Source organism: Rhineura floridana, chromosome 6, assembly GCF_030035675.1.
Source record: "Rhineura floridana isolate rRhiFlo1 chromosome 6, rRhiFlo1.hap2, whole genome shotgun sequence".
Lineage (NCBI taxonomy): Eukaryota > Metazoa > Chordata > Lepidosauria > Squamata > Rhineuridae > Rhineura > Rhineura floridana.
In genome coordinates this window covers 154,809,118-154,830,396 of record NC_084485.1, presented here as the reverse complement: position 1 = coordinate 154,830,396, position 21,279 = coordinate 154,809,118, and the positions used below count along the sequence as shown (strand labels likewise).

Below are 21,279 nucleotides of genomic sequence, written 5' to 3'. Positions count from 1 at the left end.
AAAAATAGTTTTTGTTTACCATCACTATCTTCAAATCTGGAATAGTACTTAGAAGTAAAGCCAAATCCATGAGGACTCAATGCAGCAATTCTTCCAAAGATGCATGTGAATTGAGTGAAGCAAAGAAAATGAAGCCGCAGCTAAAAGGCATAACACTGCAAATATACTAAAGGAAAATATGCACATAGGAGGAGTTAAGGGAGGGGAGGTAGGTGGTGTTTAGTCAATCACTGACCAGAGTAAAGAAGCAGATCATTTGAGGCCAGATCTTGTGGCAGACGAAACATGGAAATGTGCATATTTTTAAAGTGAGCAAGGGTTTTGTTTCATAAATCTAATTGGAGTCAGTAGACTGGAAAGTAATATCCCTATCTAGTCAAGTAAAAGAAAAAAGGCCACCTCAATAAGTTAAGGAGCAGCTTACTATATTAAATTTGCTAAAGAAAACATATCTGCTAAGAGGCACAAGCCAAGTTTCAGACCAGATTAAAACAATGTGCTCACAAACCCCAGAAAATATGGGGTTTCGAATGGAAAGGCTGAAAGGCCCTTGGCAAACATTGCTACAACAATCAAAATGAGTTTGGTTATTTCAAACAATAATGTAGTTTGGCAGACTAATAAAACCAGATCAATCCATCACAGATCCTTGAGCTATTGCCTTTTTATCAGCTGCATAGTGATGCTGCAGAACTGGAAGCGAAGCCTCCAAGATATCCTCGTCAAGCAAGACCACACATTATACTTGGCAAGACTTTAAGCAACAACCCTTTCCCTCCCCTCACTAGAAAATGGGCACAAAAAACAGCCTGATCTCATGAAAAGAAACAACCCAAATATCTAGTATTCACATGCAAATATATAAAGCTGCCTTTTACAGAGTCAGACTATTTATCCATGTAGCCCAACACACAGTCTAATCTGACCAGTATTAGCGCTCCAAGGTTTCAAGCAAAGAAGTCTTTCCAGACCTGCTATCCAAAATTTCTTTTAACTGGAGAAATCATAGATAGAATCTAGGGCCTTATGTGCACAAAACATGTACTCCACCACTGAGCAATGCCCTCTCCCATAAGAGGGGGTTGCATGTAATCCCATGGCCTACTTGGAACATTCTTAAAGAACAGGATAAAACAGCATTGCAAATCTTATCAAATTTATGCTTTCTAGATCATCTGTGCACTCATGCACATATTATGGTACTTTGTATCCTAAAAACAAAAAGAGAACAAATATCTTAAAGCACCATTGCTTGGTTCTTACCACAAGCAATCAGGCTAGTGGGTATTTGCAAGCTGGGGACAAAAAACCCTCATAATACTGGTGCTAACTCAATTATCAGCTTCTAATAAAAGTTAAATGGATTTTCCCCAAAAATTGGGAAGGGGGAGAGAAAAGAAACACAGGCTTCTGATAAAAATATAGATTCCTCAAGTGACATTGTAACATGGCTAGTCAGAGGAGATTTTAAATCGAATTCTACCCACTGAACCACATATGACATCAGAAAAGCATACATACTGAATTATGTACAGAAGGAAAAGAAATACAGGTCTGTGTTCTAATCCTTTAGTTCTTCCTTAAATTACCTGGGATTAACAGAGTATGTTGAAGTTTGTTATAGAAATTAGTATTTTTATATGCAGAGATCCTCAGCGTCTGAGCTGTGTGTATGCCAGTGTGTGTATTTACCTAAGTAACAGGCTTTTACCCTGCATTTAGATCACTGAGACTTAAGACTTAGTAAAATAAGAAAAGCTACTTTATTTATAGAACATAGTAGATAGGAAAGGCATACCTAGTTCTAACTAACTAAATTGGAAGCACAATGCCCAGATTTGGGTATTGCCCTCAATGGCTCAGGAGCGAAAGCAAAGACAAAGATGTCTCCTCTTTCCTCGGACAGTGGAAGAAGATGACAAAGGAAGGAGGGGCAGATAAGCTTCCCTGAGCATATCAGTTTACAAAGGAAGGAAGTTAGGTAGAGAACAGCACAGATAAAGCTGGGAAAGCCTAGCCAGCTGGAGGACCCTCACTCCATCTTCCTTCTGGAATACAAACAAAAGAACCCAAACAGGAGTTACTCTTGCCCCACTTCCAACAAAGTTTATGTATTTTCCTGCTATTTTAGGATAAACCAACACAGACAACAGTTCTAGAAGGAAGTATTTCAGTAATAAAAAGACAGGAGACAGACATCTTTAAAGAGGTGAAATTCATCTTGAACTCTTCCAAGCAAGTACCAACTCATCAAAGAGTGCAACAGTCTTAAGAATCCTGGAAAAGTGTCAAAAAAGGTCAAAAAAGTGTTCATAAAAGCAGTCCATATTGCAGCTGATACAATTTTGCAATACCTGTTTTAGGAAGATTTTCATAGCATACAAGGATTTTTATGTTGCAGTTTTATTCCTTTTGAAATGTATATAATATACTATGATCCATTTATGATTCTCATTGCACTTGTGATGACCCTCCCAAGAGTGCCTGGCGGAGTGCAGTCACTGTGGAAGATGCCACCTCCTGCACAAAATATAACAAACTTTAAAAGCTGGAGTATGTGTTTTGCACTATTTTTCAGAAAGTATCATCTCCAAAAACCTTACTGAAAAGAAAACTGGGAAGGAAAAAAGAAGTGCTGAAAATGAATGAAATGTTAAGGATTTCTTTCAGTTTTCAAAAAATATTTTATTTGGTTGACGGAAATGAGTTCCATGTTAAAAAGAGTTAGCAAACACAGTTATCAGTTAGGGAAGGCAAATACACCCAGAGACACTGGGGGAAAACACAGCTAATCAGGAAGAGAGACAAAAACTTATATATTTTGTGTGTCATTTTTCAACTGCTGGGAAATATTGCTTCCAAATATCCCGCTAGTGATTCAATTGGTGTCTCATCGCATTCACTTGTGGCTTAGCCTAGATTTTCAGCAGGGCCATAGCTCAGTGGTAGAGTATCTGCTTTACATGCAGAAGGTCCAAGGTTCGATCCATGGCATCTCCAGATAGAGCTGGGACAAACCCATCTGAAAACCTGGAGAGCTGCTATCTGTTAGGTGTAGAGAATACTAAGCTAGATGGACCAGTGGGTCTGACTCAGTATAACACGGCTTCCCATGTTCATAAACAATGATTCATTAAATTGGTCATCATGACCTTGTAAAACAAGCTTGGCAGCAAATGTCTTTCATTAAATTTGCATTAATACTGATAAGTTTTCTTTTAAAAGCTACCTTATTAAATCAATAATTAATTGATACTAGCTTATAATGAAATTATGTGTGCTTTGGTTTAATTGCTCTTAGAAGCAAACTGGGAAAGTTTTTGTTGCTTTTCTCCAACTTTTCAAGCCAACCCAATTTCATCTCTGGGTGGATGTAGGCAGGAGGTGGCTGCCACTACCACTGCACATCAAGGAATGATCATAGATTTGTTTGACAGATTGCTCCAGATAAAATGGCTTTACCTGAAGAGGCAGCCACTACCAAAATGAACAGGGGTTAATCTGAGAGTTACTGCAATTACTCTTGGCGGGGATCTGAGAATGACATCTGTGTAGGTCACCTGGTACTGTGATTGCTCTTGACTTGATATTCAGTAACCTTCAGCCATAACCAGGGTGATGGGTTATGGATGCAAGGATCATAAGCAGAAGGTTTTCTTGGTATACATTCTTTCTCTGAGAAAATATATCACCAGGACTGAAGGAGAAAGTTAGAGCAGTAAATCATGCAGAGACACATCAGGAAGCCTCCTTGAGGGTGCAAAAAGAGTGTCATTTTTATGTACTACTGCAGGGATAGCCAATGTGGTGCCTTCCAGATGTTGCTGGACTCCAGCTCCCATTAGCCCCAGCCAGAATGGTTAATTACCAAGGATAATAGGGGATATAGTCCAGCAACATATGAAGAGGAAAGATTGATAGGCTTTGGATTATTTTAATGGCAGCTGAGTTTCACAACTGGTTTAGGAGTGTTTCAAAACTGGTAGCCAAAGTATCATTAAGGATGGAATCTGCCTCCTGTATCTTCTTTTCTCCAGAGAGTCTGATGCATGGCTCATTGTTATTGTTTCTATCCACACATTTTATAATGGAAAGAACTACCAGCTGCCAGTTTTCAACAAAGAGAATGAAATCATTCTTTTTTTATAAGAAAGGGTCAATGCACGTCTTTCCTGACTCAGAGTAAATGGCACTAAAAACAAAAAAGCCAGTGATTTGGTGTGCACTGGAACAACCTGAGACCACAAATAAGAGTGACTGAAACTTTCATCAATTTAGGAGACAAGTCAAGATGTCTTCCTTTTTTTTGTACCAGCTTTCAGTGAAGATACTAAAAGGTGGTGCTGAGATTAAGACAAATGGTACAGAGGCACATATCTGCTGACACACGGAGCTGACTAATGCCAGCTGAGCAGACTCAAGAGAAATGGAAGAAAGTATAACTTTTTCAGTTTCAATGTGTCCTCTTTAGGACTGGAAAAAGCCAAAGCCTTGTCACTTGACGCAAGTAATACCTTTTTACTATGATTGTGTAGAAGAGTCCATAGCTCATGTTTATTGTAGGTGTGTCTTGGTCAGAAGGCTCTTGCACAGAATCATCTTCAAGATGGCATGATGTCTTGGGGTTTTTCTATTCTAATTAAGCATGCACCAAGGCAGATAAACAATTTGCATGTTCATCCATAACACAAACCTGCCTAAGTTGACTGCAGTGATGTTGCTAAAATTGTAGAGTGCCAAGATCTAAGATTCCTGAAAGCTGTCAAAGGAGAATTATTAAAGTCCAGTTCCTAAAGCAAATCATTAACTCAGAACTTGAGGGGAAGCAAAAGAGGTTCCCTTAAATGGTTAAATGCTTCTTCTTAGAGTACCCTAGAAGTTCACACCTGACATGCTACATAAGAACAAATAAGGTCAAACAGACGCATCTTTTAAAACATTCCTTTCACTGGTATCTACATTAAAAGGTCATTTGAGCAGGAACTGGCCAGACTTAGGAGCTGAAATACAAAACAAAAGGAATCTTGGATGAGTTTAGTACAAAGAACAAAGTAGGAGTGCTTCTGACATTTATCATTTAGGAACTACATTCACAGACTGGATCAATTTGTAAGCAGTCACAGATGTAACAGCATTTCTACACAAATCAGGAAGCTAAGCTGATTTCCAAGAAGACAAACACACAGAACAGTTAAGTATCTTAATGAGACAGATGGTGGGATAAGTCTAGTTCAGCCTTCAATAATTTTATTATTTTGCTCCCTAACCTCTCATAATCAAAGATTCTCTGTTTCACTTTGACTTCAGTTAAATATGGCAATACATTATTATTGTCTTTATTATTGTCTTTATTTATACCCCGCCATTTTTCCAAAACTGGAACTCACGGTGGCTTCCAGATAAAAATACATATAATTAAAAATATACGAAGTCTACATTAAAATAAAATTAAACTATTTCCAATATTAAAACCATACACACTATAGCTAAAAGAGTTCAAACTAGTTTAAAAATGATATAATAGACATTAGCAACGCAGCACCCTTCACGCCCTATCCTTAGCCTTCAATGCCAAAGGCTTGTTGGAATAGGAAGGTCTTTGCTTGTCGGCGGAAGGACTGCAAAGAGGGGATCATTCTTACCTCCCTAGGAAGGGAATTCCAAAGCCTAGGGGCAGCCACCGAGAAGGCCCTATCTCGCGTCCCCACTAGTCGTACTTGGGAAGATGTGGGTATTGAGAGAAGGGCCTCTCCTGAGGATCTCAGGGCCTGGGCAGGCTCATACAGGGAGATACGGTCTGATAAATAGCCTGGACCTAAGCCGTATAGGGCTTTATAGGTCACCACCAGCACTTTGAATTGTGTCTGGAAACAGACTGGCAACCAGTGGAGCTTTTTTAACAGGGGGGTAGTATGGTCCCTGTAACCAGCCCCAGTTAGCATTCTGGCTGCAGCACGTTGTACCAACTGAAGTTTCCAAACAGTCTTATTTATTTATTTATTTTATTTATTAAATTTATATACCGCCCGACTAGCAATAGCTCTCTGGGCGGTGAACATAAAACAGCATAAAAATACAATAAATAACAAAACAATACTAAAATACAAGCAACAATCCAACACAATAAACATTTTTAAAATTAAATCAGTGTAAATCAGTCTTCAGAGGCAGCCCCACGCAGAGCGCGTTACAGTAATCTAAACGGGATGTAACTAAGGCATGTGTTACCGTGGCCAGATCAGATGGCTCAAGGAACGGGCGCAGTTGGCGCACTAATCTTAATTGTGCAAAAGCACTCCTGGCCACTGCAGAAACCTGGGACTCCAAATTTAACGCTGAGTCCAGGGGCACACGCAAACTGCAAACCTGTGTCTTCAGGGGGAGTGTAACCCCAGCCAGCACAGGCTGAATCCCTATTCCCTGATTCGCCTTACAACTGACCAGGAGCACCTCTGTCTTGTCTGGATTAAGCTTCAATTTGTTCACCCTCATCCAGTCCACCACTGCCAGACATTGGTTTAGAACCGAGACAGCTTCCTTGGAATTAGATGAAAAGGAGAAATAGAGTTGGGTGTCATCAGCATACTGATGGCACCGAACCCCAAACCCACGGACAACCTCTCCCAGCGGTTTCATGTAGATGTTAAATAGTATAGGGGACAAAACTGAGCCCTGAGGGGCCCTGAGGGACCCCGCAGGCCAATAGCCAAGGAGTCAAACAGGAATCCCCCAGCACCACTTTCTGGGTTCGTTCCTCCAGGAAGGAACGGAGCCACTGCAAAACAGTGCCCCCAAGTCCCATCCCAGCAAGGCGGCCCAGAAGAATACCATGGTCGATGTTATCGAAAGCTGCTGAGAGGTCCAGCAGAACCAACAGGGACACACTCCCCCTGTCCAGTTCTCTGCGTAGGTCATCCACCAAGGCAACCAAAGCTGTCTCCATCCCATAACCAGGCCTGAAACCAGACTGAAATGGATCCAGATAATCTGTTTCATCCAAGAATCCCTGGAGCTGGGAGGCCACCACACGCTCTATTACCTTACCCAAAAATGGAATATTGGACACTGGGTGGTAATTATCCATTATGGAGGGGTCCAGGGAGGGCTTTTTCAACAAAGGTCTTACAACTGCCTCCTTTAGGCAACCTGGGACTCTGCCTTGGTGTAAGGAGGCATTAACCACTCCATCCACTCAGCCGGTCCCTCTCTGGCACTTTTTATAAGCCAGGAAGGGCAAGGGTCTAGCAGACATGTGGTGGCTCTCACCTCTCCAAGAATTTTGTCCATATCCTCGGGCTGTACAAATTGAAAAGAATCCATCATTATTGGACAGACAGGAGCCAAAGTTACATCCCCTGAGACTGTATCAATTATAGCGTCTAAGTCGGAATGAATCTAAGCAATTTTATCTGCAAAGTTTGCCATGCAAACTCTTGACAGTGGGCTGAGTGGTCTATATTACCCTATCGGGGGCCAGAATGTAAAAGACTCCTGACCACTCGAAACAGCTCCACTGGACAGCTCCCCGCAGAGGCAATGGTGGCAGAAAAGAATGATTTCTCTGCTGCCCGCACTGCCACGGAGTAGGCCTTCAAATAGGCTCTAGCCCGTGTTCGGTCAGACTCGCTCCGAGTCTTCCGCCAACATCACTCTAGTCTCCGTCTCATTCGTTTCATCACCGCCAGCTCCTTGGTAAACCAAGGGGCTGGTTTGGCTCCACTTCGTGAAAGGGGGCACTCAGGAGCAATCGTGTCCACTGCCCTGGCCATTTCCCCATTCTAGAGGTCAACCAGAGCTTTGACAGAATCGCCTGCCAAGGTGGTATGAAAATCCCCAAGAGCCATCAGGAAACCATCCAGATCCATCAGCCACCTGGGGCGGACCATCCTAATCGGCCCCCCACCCCTGCAGAGGTTCCGAGTCCCAGTGAGTCTAAACCCCACCAGGTAGTGATCTGTCCATGACAAAGGAACTACAGAAAGTTCCTCCACACCAAGATCACCATCATCCCCCTCCACACAGAAAACAAGGTCCAGGGTGTGGCCAGCAACATGAGTGGGGCCAGATACTACTTGGGACAGACCCATGGTTGTCATGGAGGCCAAGAAGTCCTGAGCCACTCCCAACAGGACGGCCTCGGCATGGATGTTGAAGTCCCCCAGCACCACAAGCCGAGGGGACTCCAACATCAGCCTCGAGACCATTCCGGCTACCTCAGAAAGGGAGACTGTTGAACATAATGGTTAGCTGGAATAGCAAATGATACTGAATGTTTATTTCCAAGCCTTTTTTTCTGCCTTTTGATTCAAGATTTTTTATGATTACCATTATGGCAGTTGTTATGAGTTATGAGTACTCTAGCTAACCCACACTTTGGTTCATTTGGAGTCAAAGAGGTGGCAAGACCCTGGAGTATTCTGGACTACATTTCCCACCCCACCCCTGCTTTCTGACTTGTTGCACCTTCCCAAGTACTGTGAGATGAGGACAAGAAGCAAGTACCATTTTCTGGCACTTTCAGTGGAACGTGCAGACCCTGAATTAAATGTTATCTTATATCTTGGCCAGTTTTCTTCATGTGCAGCAGAACAACCTCATTGTTCACATACAGCATTAGAAAGCAGAGCTAGTTTTTCTGAGTGTCAGCAAGAAATTCACACACAACATAAGCTCCAACATGTATAACTATACTCTTAAGGAACCACAGCAGAGGCCTGCAAGCCACAGGAAAACCTGGAGGCAGATTCCTGCTTTTTGGTCAGAGCTCCTTCACATAATTGCAGCTGCATTCCACTGCCTACTCCTTGGGCCTAAGATAGGTAATCTCTGCTACCTGTAATTCCTTATCGCAGTAGCGACTTTTTTTATCTCTTTAGTGTAGAGTTATGAATGGGTTACTGTATTAATGATTAATGCTGCCACACACCCAGAAATTTTGTATTGCTATTCTTCTGTTTTTGCTCAATAAAAGAAAGCTTTGCTTTAGTCTGGTTTGGACCTGCATTTTATGGGTTATACACACACTGTTCAGGCACATTCCAGGGCAAAGCGCCTGGCTGATCCCTAGCAAAAGATCCCCCTCCTCTCAAGGAGGTGTGTTTCATGGGACATGTGGGTGCCAGGTTCACACACTCAGGTTCCCAATAGACACGTGTGTTAACACACTTCAGAATTAATGTAACAAGTTATGCACTAGAAGGACTGAAGCAGAAGCACAGCTTTTCACATGTTAGGTGACAGCATCAAGAAGCAGACACATAGATGTAACAGTTTTTCAGAGACTACTCTGGAAGGGGACAAATCTGTTTGTTTATTCAAAGCGAGGACACCAGTGATTCAAGAGGCTTTGCCCTCACTCTGAATTTACTTGGTTGTCTCTCACTGACATCACAATTAGCCAAATCTAATTGGCCATGTAGAACTGCAGCATCCTCATGGTCACTTCGTGACTTACAATTGGCTGGAATGGCCCATGAGGGGAAAATGGCACTAACAGAACTGAAGCGACAGCATTTCGGAAAAACAGCAGCAAATAGGAGTAAAAAGAGTTGAAAGTTGCATCATTTAGGGTTTTTCCAGGAATCATTTCACACATACAGACAGAACATGAAAATACTACTTTTGGCCCAATATTGAAACACGTAAACATTCAGCCCAGTTCTAGCTTGTATGAACATGATCCAAAGACTGACATGGGAAGGAAGGAGACAAAGATTATCACAACTGCAAGCAAATATATTTGCATATATCTTAGGGTAAATCTCTTATACCACTGCTTCACAGGTGTAATTAGAACTTGATCTGTACAGTCTGCACTTCCCTAAGGAAAAGTCATACCTCAATTAAAATTTAGTCAGCATCAAATATTGCTCCTGGCTTATGTAACACAAACATTATGAGAAAGCATTTTTATTACTTCACAGTGTGCACAGTGGGGCTTCTGGGTACACAGTGGGGCTGCTTTCCTTCCTTATACAAGTGAAGGATTATGGGCTAATCATTCACATTCTTTTCAAAAAATGAATACTAGAGCAAAAAGCAAAATGGCTGCAATGCAGGGACTGTTAAAGATCTACGTGAATGAGAGTGGGCAGATTTATTTAGAATATTTATATATCATTTTATACACTGTGCACTTGTCTCAAAAGTTTGGAAATACATTTCTAGCCTGCTGGGCGCTAGCTAATGAGGGACTGAGAGCTGCATTTCCAGGCTGGGTGTGGAGAACTCCACCCCTCCTCCGCCAGCCAGCTCTCTCACCTGCATAGAATTCCTACTTGCCTACAGCTACCAGACTACTTCTTAAATACAACAGCAACATGCTTATATCCAAATTATTAAATATATTTCATATTTAACTCTTTATTTGAGAGAAATGCATGTCATATGTATAATTTTAAAAATCCCTAATGATTTAAAGAAATCCATTTTTTATCCACCCTGCTTCTGCCTTATTTGAATTCAGTTCAGATGTTAAAACAACTTAGAAGACAAGATGGATCTCCATAGTACCCTGTGTAAACCATCATCCATGGGGCAGAGCAGAAGTCTTCCAGAAGAATCTTCTCAGACCTATCCTCCAGGAAAAAACAGAAACAGCTGCATACAGCCTTTCTAAGCCTTATGCCGGTAAAGCAGTTGTGAAAGGGCAACATGGTTCACGGCAGCAAATGCCACAGAGAGCTCCAAGGCAAACAAGGTCACATCCTCACCATCTTTGTCCTGGCACAGATGCACTCTAATGCAGGGGTTCTTAACCTGTGGACCATGGACCCCTAGGATAGGCTTCAGGGGACCTGTGTACTGCATGTAAGGGAAAAAATCAATTTCCAATACAATAAAATAGCCTGTATGTGTTTTTTCTGGGGAGGGGGTCCATAGCTCTCATCAGACTCTCAAAGGGATCTGTGACCCAAAAAGGTTAAGGACCACTGCTTTAGTGGATGACCTAAGGTGGTTTCAATCCCAAAACTGTATTGGAAGCCAGTCTGAAATGGATCTGTATAATCAATTCATCAGCATCTACCATGCACTCAAGAAACTTTCTGAAAAATGAAGGATTCAAAAATCGGCTGAGTTGTGTTATTCAGAGGGGTTTAATATTTTAAAAGGGAGTTTATCACACAGCCTCCTTCGAGACAGCTGGAAAAACACCTTCCCTCAGCAAAACATTAATTATCTCAGCTATGTCCACTATAATGATAGCCAGAAAGGGCAAGGGAGAAATGCAAGTGTGTCAACCTCACTTCTTCAAAAATCCTGTGCACAGCCTTGGACTGCACATACTGTAAGATATCCATAGACACCTGATAAGATGGAGGCATAAGCACATTCAGCACTGGCCCCAAACAAAAGGAATCCAAATAGGAATGACTAAGTTTATCATAGTTGCTGTTTGAGAGAACAGGAAAAGTGAGGAAATCAAATGAGAGTCCAAAACGTGAGAATGAAAGGCCAAATGTTCACTCTGCATTATTTATTTGAACTATTTTTCTCTTAAACTTAACTTCCATTGTGACAACACTCAGAGAGGCTTATAGCAATTAACATAACCAGAAAGTATATAATAAAAGTTGGGGAAGAAATTATATAAATGAACTGGCTGTTGTGAGTAAACAAATAAAGCTGTTTAAAGTCTTTTACAAATAAAACACCTTAAAACCACCCTGGGGTCCTGCTGGGAGGAAGGGCAGGATATAAATCAAATAAATAAATAAATAATAAAACTCTTTAAGCAACTTAAGGCTCTAAAAGACACATCAAACAAAGATGACTTTGAGGAAACATGATACATTTTTATTCAATGCATTAAAGGTAACACGACTAGGACACCTCTGTCAACTCATGGCAATCTCAGAGTAACCTGCTGAAACAATGAACATGACATTAACTAATGCCAACAACTGACCACAACACTTACACATACCTCTTTGTGAATAATACACATGGAATGTCTGAAGGGAGTAAGGGATTCTTTTGAGTAAGATTATATGTTTGTATTTACTATTGAAAATGCACAAATACACTTATTTTTAAAAAAACATATAAAACACCTCGGCCTTCTTTTTCTCTCCAATCTATATCCAAACAAAGAAAACAGAATGAGAAAACAAACTTGCATTCCTCCAGCAGTTCACAATGCTGCTATGCCAGTCAACTGCTGTGTCAGGTTGCTCTTCCCCCATATTGGTGTTGAAAAAACATGTACACTATCACCTGTAAAAGTAGTGTATATTTTGCCATGTGCAGGATTCATATTGGAAATCTAACATAACTGTGATTTTCTTGATCTCCCCATTCTAAAACAGAATCTGTTAGGACTTGACATTTGAATGGTCAAAATAGATTAAGTCAAATTACCAGTCAAATAGAGATCCAAGTATTTTTAAAGAACTGATATTATTGATTATATATACAGTAAAAAGGTAAAGGTGTCCCCGCACTTGTAGTGCGAGTCGTTTCCGACTCTTAGGATGACGTCTTGTGATGTTTACTAGGCAGACCGTATATATGGGGTGGGATTGCCAGTTCCTTCCCCGGCCTTTCTTTACTCCCCAGCATATGCCGGGTACTCATTTTACCGACCACAGATGGATGGAAGGCTGAGTGGACTGTGACGTCCTTCCCTGGTTCTCCCTGTCAGGTTTCCACCTGCTTGTGGCTAGTGCCTTTCACTAGGCACCACCAGGGACACCACCAGTCCGGACCGTCCTTTACATGGTTTCTCACTACGCTCTAGCACAGATCTCACTAGATCCCACTGCTAGGCAGCAGCACCAGTCACGTCCTGTAACCAATACTCCCAGAGACCTTGCCTCAGTCTCTCTACAGCTTGTTACTTTGTGACTGTGTGCCTATGCTGTTCCCAACCCCTCTGTATCTTTATATATAAAGCATACATAAGAACATAAGAACATAAGAAGAGCCTGCTGGATCAGGCCAGTGGCCCATCTAGTCCAGCATCCTGTTCTCACAGTGGACAACCAGGTGCCTGGGGGAAGCCCACAAGCAGGACCCGAGTGCAAGAACACTCTCCCCTCCTGAGGCTTCCGGCAACTGGTTTTCAGAAGCATGCTGCCTCTGACTAGGGTGGCACAGCACAGCCATCACGGCTAGTAGCCATTGATAGCCCTGTCCTCCATGAATTTGTCTCATCTTCTTTTAAAGCCATCCAAGCTGGTGGCCATTACTGCATCATCTGGGAGCAAATTCCATAGTTTAACTATGCGCTGAGTAAAGAAGTACTTCTTTTTGTCTGTCCTGAATCTTCCAACATTCAGCTTCTTTGAATGTCCACGAGTTCTAGTATTATGAGAGAGGGAGAAGAACTTTTCTCTATCCACTTTCCAATGCCATGCATACTTTTATATGCTTCTATCATGTCTCCTCTGACCCGCCTTTTCTCTAAACTAAAAAGCCCCAAATGCTGCAACCTTTCCTCGTAAGGGAGTCGCTCCATCCCCTTGATCATTCTGGCTGCCCTCTTCTGAACCTTTTCCAACTCTATAATATCCTTGTTGAGATGAGGCGACCAGAACTGTACACAGTATTCCAAATGCGGCCGCACCATAGATTTATACAACGGCATTATGATATCGGCTGTTTTATTTTCAATACCTTTCCTAATTATCGCTAGCATGGAATTTGCCTTTTTCACAGCTGCCGCACACTGGGTCAACATTTTCATCGTGCTGTCCACTACAACCCCGAGGTCTCTCTCCTGGTCGGTCACCGCCAGTTCAGACCCCATGAGCGTATATGTGAAATTAAGATTTTTTGCTCCAATATGCATAATTTTACACTTGTTTATATTGAATTGCATTTGCCATTTTTCCGCCCGTTCACTCAGTTTGGATAGGTCTTTTTGGAGCTCTTCGCAATCCCTTTTTGTTTTAACAACCCTGAACAATTTAGTGTCATCAGCAAACTTGGCCACTTCACTGCTCACTTCTAATTCTAGGTCATTAATGAACAAGTTGAAAAGTACAGGTCCCAATACCGATCCTTGAGGGACTCCACTTTCTACAGCCCTCCATTGGGAGAACAGTCCGTTTATTCCTACTCTCTGCTTTCTGCTTCTTAACCAATTCCTTATCCACAAGAGGACCTCTCCTCTTATTCCATGACTGCTAAGCTTCCTCAGAAGCCTTTGGTGAGGTACCTTGTCAAACGCTTTTTGAAAGTCTAAGTACACTATGTCCACTGGATCACCTCTATCTATATGCTTGTTGACACTCTCAAAGAATTCTAATAGGTTACTGAGACAGGACTTTCCCTTGCAGAAGCCATGCTGGCTCTGCTTCAGCAAGACTTGTTCTTCTATGTGCTTAGTTAATCTAGCTTTAATAATACTTTCTACCAGTTTTCCAGGGACAGAAGTTAAGCTAACTGGCCTGTAATTTCCGGGATCCCCTCTGGATCCCTTTTTGAAGATTGGCGTTACATTTGCCACTTTCCAGTCCTCAGGCACGGAGGAGGACCCGAGGGACAAGTTACATATTTTAGTTAGCAGATCAGCAATTTCACCTTTGAGTTCTTTGAGAACTCTCGGGTGGATGCCATCCGGGCCCGGTGATTTGTCAGTTTTTATATTGTCCATTAAGCTTAGAACTTCCTCTCTCGTTACCACTATTTGTCTCAGTTCCTCAGAATCCCTTCCTGCAAATGTTAGTTCAGGTTCAGGGATCTGCCCTATATCTTCCACTGTGAAGACAGATGCAAAGAATTCATTTAGCTTCTCTGCAATCTCCTTATCGTTCTTTAGTACACCTTTGACTCCCTTATCATCCAAGGGTCCAATTGTCTCCCTAGATGGTCTCCTGCTTTGAATGTATTTATAGAATTTTTTGTTGTTGGTTTTTATGTTCTTAGCAATGTGCTCCTCAAATTCTTTTTTAGCATCCCTTATTGTCTTCTTGCATTTCTTTTGCCAGAGTTTGTGTTCTTTTTTATTTTCTTCATTCGGACAAGACTTCCATTTTCTGAAGGAAGACTTTTTGCCTCTAAGAGCTTCCTTGACTTTGCTCGTTAACCATGCTGGCATCTTCTTGGCCCTGGCGGTACCTTTCCTGATCTGCGGTATGCACTCCAGTTGAGCTTCTAATAGAGTGTTTTTAAACAACTTCCAAGCATTTTCGAGTGATGTGACCCTCTGGACTTTGTTTTTCAGCTTTCTTTTTACCAATCCCCTCATTTTTGAGAAGTTTCCTCTTTTGAAGTCAAATGTGACCGTGTTGGATTTTCTTGGCAATTGGCCAGTTACATGTATGTTTAATTTAATAGCACTGTGGTCAATGCTCCCAATCGGTTCAACAACACTTACATCTCGCACCAGGTCCCGGTCCCCACTGAGGATTAAGTCCAGGGTTGCCGTCCCTCTGGTCGGTTCCATGACCAACTGATCTAGGGAATAGTCATATAGAATATCTAGAAACTTTGCTTCTTTGTCATGACTGGAACACATATGCAGCCAGTCTATGTCCGGGTAGTTGAAGTCACCCATTACTACCACATTTCCTAGTTTGGATGCTTCCTCAATTTCATATCTCATCTCAAGGTCCCCCTGAGCATTTTGATCAGGGGGACGATAGATCGTTCCCAGTATTAAGTCCCTCCTGGGGCATGGTATCACCACCCACAACGATTCTGTGGAGGAGTCTGCCTCTTTTGGGGTTTCGAGCTTGCTGGATTCAATGCCTTCTTTCACGTATAGAGCGACTCCGCCACCAATACGTCCTTCCCTGTCCTTCCGATATAGTTTATATCCAGGGATAACCGTATCCCACTGGTTTTCTCCATTCCACCAGGTCTCGGTTATGCTCACTATATCAATGCTCTTCTCTAAGACCAAGCACTCCAGTTCTCCCATCTTGGTTCGGAGGCTCCTAGCATTAGCATACAGGCACTTGTAAGCAGTGTCTCTCTTCAAGTGTCTTTGGCACTTGTGGTTAGGCCTGTGGTAATTTTGCTCTTCTGAATTTATATCCTGTGCCCCTGCTCTCACAATGCCTACTTCTAGGCCTACCCCTTTTAAAATTTCATCATTTCTTTGGTTTTTATCCCAGGGGGAAGGTTTATTCCGAACCGGACCTTTCTCAGCTCCTGTCGGGTTTCCCCCCTCAGTCAGTTTAAAAGCTGCTCTGCTACCTTTTTAATTTTAAGTGCCAGCAGTCTGGTTCCATTCTGGTTCAAGTGGAGCCCGTCCCTTTTGTACAGGCCCGGCTTGTCCCAAAATGTTCCCCAGTGCCTAACAAATCCGAACCCTTCCACCCGACACCATCGTCTCATCCACGCATTGAGACTGCGAAGCTGGGCCTGTCTGGCTGGTCCTGCGCGTGGAACTGGTAGCATTTCAGAGAAAGCCACCTTGGAGGTCCTGGCTTTCAGCATCCTACCTAGCAACCTAAATTTTGCTTCCAGGACCTCACGGCTGCATTTCCCCATGTCGTTGGTGCCAACGTGCACCACGACCACTGACTCCTTCCCAGCACTGTCTACCAAACTATCTAAACGACGGGAGATATCCGCAACCTTCGCACCAGGCAGGCAAAACACCTTGCAGTCTACACGCCCATCACACACCCCACTGTCTATGTTCCTAATGATCGAATCACCCACTACAAGGATCCCTTCACCCCCTGGAGATATATCCTCGGCACGAGAGGATAGCTGCTCATCCCCCAAGGAATGGGTCCCTTCTAAGGGATCGTTTCCCTCTTCCTCAGCTGGATGCTCTCCTTCCCCGAGACCATCGTTCTCCATGATAGCAGGAGAGCTATCATCGTTGGAGTGGGACACAGCTATAATGTCCCTGAAGGCCTCCTCCACACACCTCTCTGCCTCTCTCAGATTTTCCAGGTCCGCCACCTTGGCCTCAAGGAAATGAAGTCGTTCCCCGAGAGCCAGGAGCTCATTGCACCGAGAGCACACCCACGACTTCTGTCCAACAGGCAGATAGTCGTACATGCTGCAGGCGGTGCAAAACACTGGAAAGCCCCCACACCCCTGCTGGCTTCTTACCTGCATAGTTTTGTTTAAGGTTTATTATGTCAATGGGTTGGAGACTGCGGTTTAGTTGAGGTCAGGGAACAGACGGGCAGAGTGGGGGGCCCTGGCCTCCTCGCCCTGCTGCCGAACACGCTCTGCTGCTTAACTCGCCTTGACGCTTTGTCAGCTGGGGCCTTGACGCTTCGTCAGCTGGGGCTCCCTCTAGCTCGTGGAGCAGGCTCCCTCGCTAGGGTGCTCTGACTTTGGGTTGCTCTGGGTTGCTCTGGATACTTGACTTGTTACAACATCTCCCTTCACCGCTGCCACCATTAGATACTGTTTCTGTTCAGCCTTGGTAATTACCTTGCCCTCCCTTCTGGTCTGTATATTCCCCCAGCCAAGGATCAGGCCTTTGGTAAACCAAATAAGTATTTATTTACTAACAACAGGAAATAACAAGATTACTTTAGGAATGTTTCACAAGCGCATGGTTTCATATATGGTCACTCTTTTATGTTTCTGTTCATACATGTACTCTTTAAATATCAGCCAAATAAAATCCAAACTTCCCTCAGAACTCTGCCAACCAACCCTCACCAAACGACCTCACTCCAACCAACTCAACAACTTCTCTTCCTTAATCGACTCAACCCCTCATCACTCACAAACCTCCATTTATACCTTCAGCCAGCCAGCCACTCAGCCAATCATCATCCAGCATACTTCAGATTCTCACCCATGTACTCCCCCTTTCTCCCTCAGTCAATTACCATACGTACCTAACAGACCCGCACTCACCATATTTACAGATGCTTAACCTACAGGAACATCACATGGACCTCGACCCCTTTTACATAAGAACATAAGAAGAGCCTGCTGGATCAGGCCAGTGGCCCATCTAGTCCAGCATCCTGTTCTCACAGTGGCCAACCAGGTGCCTGGGGGAAGCCCACAAGCAGGACCCGAGTGCAAGAACACTCTCCCCTCCTGAGGCTTCCGGCAACTGGTTTTCAGAAGCATGCTGCCTCTGACTAGGGTGGCAGAGCACAGCCATCATGGCTAGTAGCCATTGATAGCCCTGTCCTCCATGAATTTGTCTCATCTTCTTTTAAAGCCATCCAAGCTGGTGGCCATTACTGCATCATGTGGGAGCAAATTCCATAGTTTAACTATGCACTGAGTAAAGAAGTACTTCCTTTTGTCTGTCCTGAATATTCCAACATTCAGCTTCTTTGAATGTCCACGAGTTCTAGTATTATGAGACAGGGAGAAGAACTTTTCTCTATCCACTTTCTCAATGCCATGCATACTTTTATACACTTCTATCATGTCTCCTCTGACCCACCTTTTCTCTAAACTAAAAAGCCCCAAATGCTGCAACCTTTCCTCGTAAGGGAGTCGCTCCATCCCCTTGATCATTCTGGTTACCCTCTTCTGAACCTTTTCCAACTCTATAATAACCTTTATGCGATGAGGTGACCAGAACTGTACACAGTATTCCAAATGTGGCTGCACCATAGATTTATACAACGGCATTATGATATCGGCTGTTTTATTTTCAATACCTTTCCTAATTATCGCTAGCATGGAATTTGCCTTTTTCACAGCTGCCGCACACTGGGTCGACATTTTCATCGTGCTGTCCACTACAACCCCGAGATCTCTCTCCTGGTCGGTCACCGCCAGTTCAGACCCCATGAGCGTATATGTGAAATTAAGATTTTTTGCTCCAATATGAATAATTTTACACTTGTTTATATTGAATTGCATTTGCCATTTTTCTGCCCATTCACTCAGTTTGGAGAGGTCTTTTTGGAGCTCTTCGCAATCCCTTTTTGTTTTAACAACCCTGAACAATTTAGTGTCGTCAGCAAACTTGGCCACTTCACTGCTCACTCCTAATTCTAGGTCATTAATGAACAAGTTGAAAAGTACAGGTCCCAATACCGATCCTTGAGGGACTCCACTTTCTACAGCCCTCCATTGGGAGAACTGTCAGTTTATTCCTACTCTCTGCTTTCTGCTTCTTAACCAATTCCTTATCCACAAGAGGACCTCTCCTCTTATTCCATGACTGCTAAGCTTCCTCAGAAGTCTTTGGTGAGGTACCTTGTCAAACGCTTTTTGAAAGTCTAAGTACACTATGTCCACTGGATCACCTCTATCTATATGCTTGTTGACACTCTCAAAGAATTCTAATAGGTTACTGAGACAGGACTTTCCCTTGCAGAAGCCATGCTGGCTCTGCTTCAGCAAAGCTTGTTCTTCTATGTGCTTAGTTAATCTAGCTTTAATAATACTTTCTACCAGTTTTCCAGGGACAGAAGTTAAGCTAACTGGCCTGTAATTTCCGGGATCCCCTCTGGATCCCTTTTTGAAGATTGGCATTACATTTGCCACTTTCCAGTCCTCAGGCACGGAGGAGGACCTGAGGGACAAGTTACATATTTTAGTTAGCAGATCAGCAATTTCACATTTGAGTTCTTTGAGAACTCTCGGGTGGATGCCATCTGGGCCTGGTGATTTGTCTGTTTTTATATTGTCCATTAAGCCTAGGACTTCCTCTTTCATTACCACTATTTGTCTCAGTTCCTCAGAATCCGTTCCTGCAAATGTTAGTTTAGGTTCAGGGATCTGTCCTATATCTTCCACCTGTGAAGACAGATGCAAAGCATTTAGCTTCTCTGCAATCTCCTTATCGTTCTTTAGTACACCTTTGACTCCCTTATCATCCAAGGGTCCAATCGCCTCCCTTTACTGGAGATTCGACTTCCTCCTTCCGTTGGAATTGAACTCCAGCCGTGAGCAGAGCTTCGGTTGCATTACCGCCGCTTACCACTCTGCGCCACAGAGGATCTTACCATATTTATTACCACTCTGCGCCACGGAGGATCTTATATATACAGTAATCAGCAATATATTTGATACTTATGTTAGCTGTAACACCTAATAGTTAATAAAGCTGCCTTTTAAAAAGTTAAGTGAATTATTATAACCTAAGAAGGTTAGATAAATAATGAGCTACCTTCACAGTGGCACTTGTGGCTTCATTGCAATGGGTGATTAATTGACAATATTTGATTAGTCAACTGACTGGCATACCTCCGTTAGTCTGCATCCATGCGGGATAAATGGTATATGTGAATCAGGTCTTAGTGTTATGGGCAAAGATTTTACCTTGCTCAAATAAGAAATTACGAACAGATCCCTTCTCCTCCCAGCCTCTTCTCTCACTTCATTCAGTTGTGACCAGCCACATCGTACACTTATAGCCCATCAAACAGAAGAGGCCTCCCAACGCAAGCAGCCTCCATATCAAGTATTCGCTATTAAAAGACAGGCACAGCAGGCTAACAAGAGATTGTACAGCTGACTTCAAACACAATGTAGGCTGCAAGCAAGTAGGAAAGGAAAGGCTGAACTTCCTATCCATAAGCAACATCTGTACAGTAATCTCCGGCTATATATATAGAAAGTGGGGAAGTTGTAACACTGTCTGCAAGTCATATTTTGCTGCCTTACACACTCAGGTATTTTTCCTCTGAAATTCAATACAATTGTCATGCCTCAAATATAATGTTGACATGTATACGCATCTGCTAGCTAGTCAAAGTCATACATTCTTCATGTACTATTCACAAGTGCACACTGGTCAAATACAAAGGAGCAATGCTTCATAGGCCCTATTGAAATAAATTGTTCCATGTGTTCAAATGTTTTTTATTCAATTTTAAGTCACGTATCGTGGCTAATGTGATCTCAAAATTCTAAAAGTACAGTTCACAGTGGTTTATGTTAAAATGAAAGCAACTTATTATACCGTAAAATGGAAACATTTTAATCATTTTAATAAATAAATTTGTCTGCATAATTATCAGTATCTTTCACAAAAAAACTTCTTTCTGATCCTATGTCCAGCTTTTATTTCTGTATTATTGGGGTGGATGGAATGGTAAGAATGGAACTGAGAGATGGGGGTATTACTCTGTTTTTGGTTATTATCGGGGTTATTTTTTCCGGGCCAGATTCAAAGTGTTGGTACTTACCTATAAAGCCTTATACGGCGCGGGACCACGATATCTGTCGGAACGCCTCTCCTGATATGAACCGGCCCGTACACTACGGTCTACTACGAAGGCCCTCCTCCGGGTTCCGACTCATAGGGAAGCCCGGAGAGTGGTGACAAGATCTAGGGCCTTCTCAGTGGTGGCCCCCGAACTATGGAATGGTCTCCCTGAGGAGGTGCGCCTGGCACCGACACTATCATCTTTTCGGCGCCAGGTTAAAACCTTT

The 21,279-nt window shown here is 42.9% G+C and overlaps 1 protein-coding gene across 2 annotated transcripts in view; it reads right to left on the bottom strand.

Annotated features, from left to right (window-relative positions):
• The window catches only part of RASAL2 (RAS protein activator like 2), a 340,966-nt gene that overhangs the window by 231,907 nt on the left and 87,780 nt on the right, over positions 1 to 21,279 (bottom strand). The gene's annotated exons all lie outside the window — the stretch shown is intronic.